Source organism: Crocodylus porosus, unplaced genomic scaffold (assembly GCF_001723895.1).
Source record: "Crocodylus porosus isolate Cpor-Errol unplaced genomic scaffold, CroPor_comp1, whole genome shotgun sequence".
Classification (NCBI taxonomy): domain Eukaryota; kingdom Metazoa; phylum Chordata; order Crocodylia; family Crocodylidae; genus Crocodylus; species Crocodylus porosus.
Window position 1 is genome coordinate 47,998,573 of NW_017728906.1, and position 5,157 is coordinate 48,003,729.

The 5,157-nt window shown below is 61.8% G+C and overlaps 1 protein-coding gene across 1 annotated transcript in view; it reads left to right on the top strand.

Moving 5' to 3' along the window:
• The first annotated feature begins 1,721 nt into the window (after positions 1 to 1,721).
• The window catches only part of BCOR (BCL6 corepressor), an 82,996-nt gene continuing 79,560 nt past the window's right edge, over positions 1,722 to 5,157 (top strand). The window contains exon 1 of the mRNA XM_019529096.1: positions 1,722 to 1,812. The gene's annotated coding sequence lies outside the window, so the exon portion shown is untranslated. The remainder of the gene's footprint in view (positions 1,813 to 5,157) is intronic.

The following is a 5,157-nucleotide window of genomic DNA, read 5'->3' on the forward strand; positions in this document are numbered from 1 at the left end:
GTGTACCTGTGTGTTGTCTCTCTGTGTGCCTTTGTGTCTGTGTGTGCATGCACCTGTGTCTGTGCCTGTGTGTGTCTGTACCTACCCGTGTGTTCCTCTGAGTGTGTGCCTTTTGTGTCTATGTGTGCACCCGTGTGCCTCTTATGTGTGTCTGTGCCTCTGTGTGTGCATGTGTGTACCTGTGTGTTGTCTCTCTGCTTGTGCCTTTGTGTCTATGTGTGCACCCGTGCCTGTGTGTACCTCGGTGGGCCTGTGTGTGTGCGTGTGCACCTGTGTGTTGTCTCTCTCTGCGGGGCTTTGTGTCTGTGTGTGCGCGCGCGCGCCTGTGTGCCTCTGTGCCTGTGTCCGCGTGTCTGTGTGTGTGCGTGCGGTGCCGGGCTCGTGGCCTGCGGCGGAGCGGCCGGGAGCAGAGCGGAGCGGAGCAGCGCCCGCACGTGCGGCGGCTTTCTCTCGGGATGCTCCCGGCCGCGCGGGGGAGGCCGGGCTGGCTGCGCCGCGGCCCTCCAGGCCTTGCTTCGCCACCGTCTCCGCGGCTTCCTGCCTCCCCCGCGCCCCTGCCGGCGCTGTCTCCGAGCCGGCCTGTGTGGTGCCAGCGCGGAGCCCCCGCTGCTCCGGCGGCCGGGAACAAAGCTGCCATTCAGCGCGGGGCTGCCCGGGGCCCGGCCGGCTGCTGTCCCCGCTCCGCTCCGCAGCGAAAGGCGCGGGGAAGCGGGGCCCGCCGAGGCCCGGAGCAGGAGGGCCGGGAACAGCCTGAGCTCAGGGTCCTGCACTCCGGGCACGGGGTGCCAGGTCGGGCCGGGCCGTGAGCCCTGGCACTGCCCGGGGAGGGCCGCCCCCCCGCAGTGACCCCCGGCGCTCCAGCTCCTCTCGCTTCCTGCTCAGCGCAGCTAATTGGATCAGCCGCCGCCGCTGCTGCTGCTTGTTGATTTTTCCAGCTCGCAATCATTTCGCCTGCTCCGTGCCCCCTCCCCTCCCCCCGCAGCCCATAATGAGCAACTTGTTGGCTCTGTGTGAGCCGCAGCCCCTCGGAGGGGGCAGCGGGCTCCCTCCCTCGCGCCCGCAGGGACTGGGGGCAGGGGCCGGCGGGTCAAGTCACAGGCTCTCCCCCCAGCCCTGCCGTGAACCCAGGGGCGAGACGCGGGAGGGGGGCCGCCCCGGCCCCGGCCCCGGCCCTGCCTGTGCGGAGGAGCGGGCACGCAGGTGGCCTTAGCCCGCTCGCAGCGACCATCCTGCGTCCATCTCCGAGGCCCCGCGGGGGGCGACAGGCTGGATACACCCGAGCCGCCTGTTCCCAGGGCCGGCAGGAGGGCCATGCCCGGGCGGGGGGATCCAGCGGGGGCTGGTGGTGCTGGGAGCAGAGGCTGGACTCGATGCCTCCCGTCAGCCCCGGCAGCCCTCCTTTTCTAGGTCGGGGGGAAGCCCAGGAGCCTCCCGCCGCGGCCCCGGCCCGCGAGCTGGAAGCAGCTGCGAGTGAAAGCCCGGGGTGGAAGTTTCCTGTGTCCCCGCCGGGCTGCGGGCGGCTCTGCCCCCGGGCTGTGCCTGCAGCCGCCGGCGCGGGAGCCGGGGTGGGGCGGTGGAAGTGCCCGCGCCGCGTAGGAAGAGCAGCCTCCGGAGCCTTTCGCCTCATGCAAGATGCTGGCGATAAGGAGCCCGTGCAGCATCCCCTGCTCGCCGCCTGTGCGGCTCCGCGCCTGCGCACTGCGGCCGCCGGAGCCAGCCCGGCCGGGAGTCGCGCGCGGAGTTGTCCCCCCGCTGCCCGGGCGCCTGGCGGGGACCGGCACCTGGCCCCGGGGGGGGACCCACGGCAGCACGGTAGGAAGCGGCCCGCGAGCCCCTCGACGGATGCATGCAGCCGCACGGACGTGCAGGCAGGAGCTCTGCCCCGCGGCTCGAGGGGAGGCGGGCAAGCCGCAGGGGGCCTCGTTCGCTCCCCTGGCCCGGCCCGGCCCGGCCCCCTCGGCGTGGGGGGCCGTCCCCGCCTGCGTCCCGGGGCCTCGCCGGGCTCGGGTGACTTTCCCGGGCTCGGCGCCCACTTTGCGGACACACCCAGCCCCGGCCCCAGGCTCCCCTGGCTCCTGCCCTGGCTCGCCCCGGCTGAGCCAAGTACGGCCCGGCAGGCAGGAGCCGGCGCGGCTTTGCTCCCCACTCCCTCCGGCGGGCTGCAGCGCCGGCGCTGCTCGTGCGCCTCGGACCTGCGTGCCGGAGTTGCAAGCGTCGGGCTGGGGGATTCCTCGGATCGGTGGTTGTGTGCGGAACCAAGGGGCGGCCTCAATCCCAGTAGGGTCCTCAGTCCCTAGCAGCCCTTCGGGGGATTGGAGTTGCAAAGGTGCGGAGGCTCCTCATTTCCGGAGTTTTGCTCCTAAAATCCCTGTCTAGTCTGTCCCCCGGCACCTTTTCTGTTCCCCTCCAAAGCTTGGGAGGAGGCATGCTTAAGAAATGTGTTTGTGTGTGTGTGTGTGTGTGTGTGTGTTCTGGTTGGAGAGACAGACCGAGACAAGAATGATGAGGAAACCCCTTAGTCATGGGGTATTTTTTGGTGGGGGGGGAAGTTATATCACAAGTGGATCAGTACGGATGTTAAGTTTGTGCTCACGGATCCTGTGCCTTGGTAGGACTGCACCTGTATCCTGTTTTTAGTTTGCTCTCAGCCATGTTCTGAAGAAAATACTGCAGTTCTGTGCACTCACTTTTATGTGACTCCTTTGGCGATGAAGTAACTAGCCAGGCTGGATCCACCAAGGGGCTTAGACATGCAAGGTCTGATTTTTGTGTACTCAGATACCTGGAGGAGTCTTCGGTCCCCAGTTAAGCAGCAGTGTGGTCCCATGTGGAGAGTTAGGCACTGCACAATGAGAAGCTCAGTGGCTGGCAGGTTGAGCCTTTCCAAGCTACTCAGGAATGTTTAAACCTTGCTTCTCAAGGGTACTAGGCCCCTCACTCTGCTCAGGAGTCCTAGCTAGAGTCCTCGTCTAGCTAGAGTCCTCGTCCTCCTCAACTTAGGTGCCTAAGACTTTTTTACAAAAATAAATAAAGCCCACCCCTTACAGCTGGAAACCCAGGTGTCACCAGGCAAGTGGGAAACCTGTTTTCAAGCCTCCATTCTGCCTGATGTCCTTCTAACTGGAGGCCAGGGACCCAGGACCCCCACCTTCCAGGAGAGTCTCCATGTTGCTGCGTATTCCAGGGTGAGCATCTCTCAAGTCACTCTTGTTGAAGAATTAAATATGCATTGGGTCAGATACAGAGCTCTGGACTTCACAGACAGACTCTCCCACTCACAGAGGGGGCAGGAGAGTCAAGGCCTAGCCCCTACTCCAGTGGCAGCCAGTATTCAATTACTGTATCGAGTGAAACAGCTGCTGCTAGTGGGGATGAGGGAACACAGTTCTAAAGCACCCAGAGCCTGGGAAATTAGAGTCTTTTCCTAATGTATAAGAAACAAACCTTAAAGGTCCTGCTCCAAAACCAGCAGGATCATAGGTGTCAACTTTTATTTTTGCAGGGGGTGGGGGCAATGGACACACTAAATGATGGACTTGTGGAAAGTTTTACTCATTTCAAGTGACATCCCTGTTACCAAGGGGTGGGGCCGCCCCCCCCACCCCGGTGGGGTGGAGATTCAACCCTGGGTCTCCACAACGCAGCAGAGTTCTGCAACCAGAGGCCCAGTGCGGAAATGGCTGCACAGAGCCAGCCCTCAAAATCCTGATCTGCTTATCCATAGCTGTCTTTTGGGCAAGGCCCAAGTCAGGAGGTGCATCCTATGAAAACCTCCCAGAGCAGGCCTGGCTGGTGAGTTTGGCAGGGGAATGCCTGGTGTTGGGGTTTGTGTGCTGAGCAGCTCAGCAGCACAGGGACCTAGGTGGTTGCCTGCATGGCCACAAACAGACAGGTAGGTATCTACGGACTTTAGGCACTTACAGGGTTACACAGCCATTGAGCAGAGGGGTGGGGGTGGGAGTCTCAGTGGTGCTCAAGCCCTCTGGTGAATCTAGCCCTAAGCATGTTGTTCTTTACCCTTCCACAAATGCAGTGGTCTGTGGTTATGCTGTCCCAGCACTGAACCTTGAATTTAAACATTCAGCTGTGTAGAGGTTGTAGAGCTACACTGGAGGCAGTGCTAACTTGTGTGCATTTGGCTCTGATAAGGATTCTTAAACAATGAGGTGGTCTGTCCTACAGGGTCACTGTTCCCCTGGTGGTTGTTGGTGTTTATTTATGCATATTGCTGTAGAGCCTGTGAGCAGCAGTCAGAGACCTGGAACCCACTGTGCTAAACACTGTGCAAACTCAGCCTGTGCCCCAAAGAGCTTGCAATCTGAGTATAAGACAGGAGACAGCAGTGGTTATAGTGCTCTGGAGGAAATCACGAGACAATGCGGGTCAGCATGAAAGGCAGAGGTCACCGTTCAGCACCTGCCTACCTGTCACTATATCCTAGGCATCAGCAAGGGATTGCATGGACAGTGAAGCAGCTTTGCAGGTGTCTGTGGCATTCCTCCTGACCCTGGAAGGTGGAATGGGGGAAAGCAGGAAAGGGCCTGTTTGAAAATTTAAGACGTGTGATATAGAGGCCATCCTTGGTTGATGGAAGATGTCTCAGGATCGACATGGGGAAGCTTTGGGGGAAAGCCAAGAGGGAGCAGTGAGGTCAAATCCCTTGTTTGATGGTGTGGAGAAAGGGGAGGCAGTAGGAGGAGATACAAAAGAAGTCACTGCAAAGGGGTGACCCAAATGGCCAGGAGTGGGACAGACAGGCATTTGTCGAGGCCAGAAAGGAGGATGTGGCAGTGGTTGCAAAGGACTTGATGATGCTGGCTGAGAAATGGGAGAGAGGGGCTCTCCCAGCTCTTCCGTGACCACCTCTTCTCACATCCCTTTGCAGTGGCAGTGGGAACCAGCTGGGGAGGGGGGTAGTTATAGGCTTCTCCTATGGCTGTGCCAGTGGCCTGTCATCCTGGGCCGGCGACCTCCCACAGCTCTTGGCTGCGTGCTGTGTGCGGGCGGCCGTGGCTCTCGGCCGCGGGCCAGGCAGGGGCTCGCCTTTCCCCTTTGTTGTGCCCCCCGAGCCGGGCGGCCGGAGACCTGGAGCCTCTCGTGAGCCGGCCCCCGCGCTGCACAGCCGTGGGCCGGGGCCGTGCGAGGCGGCAGGCGGCC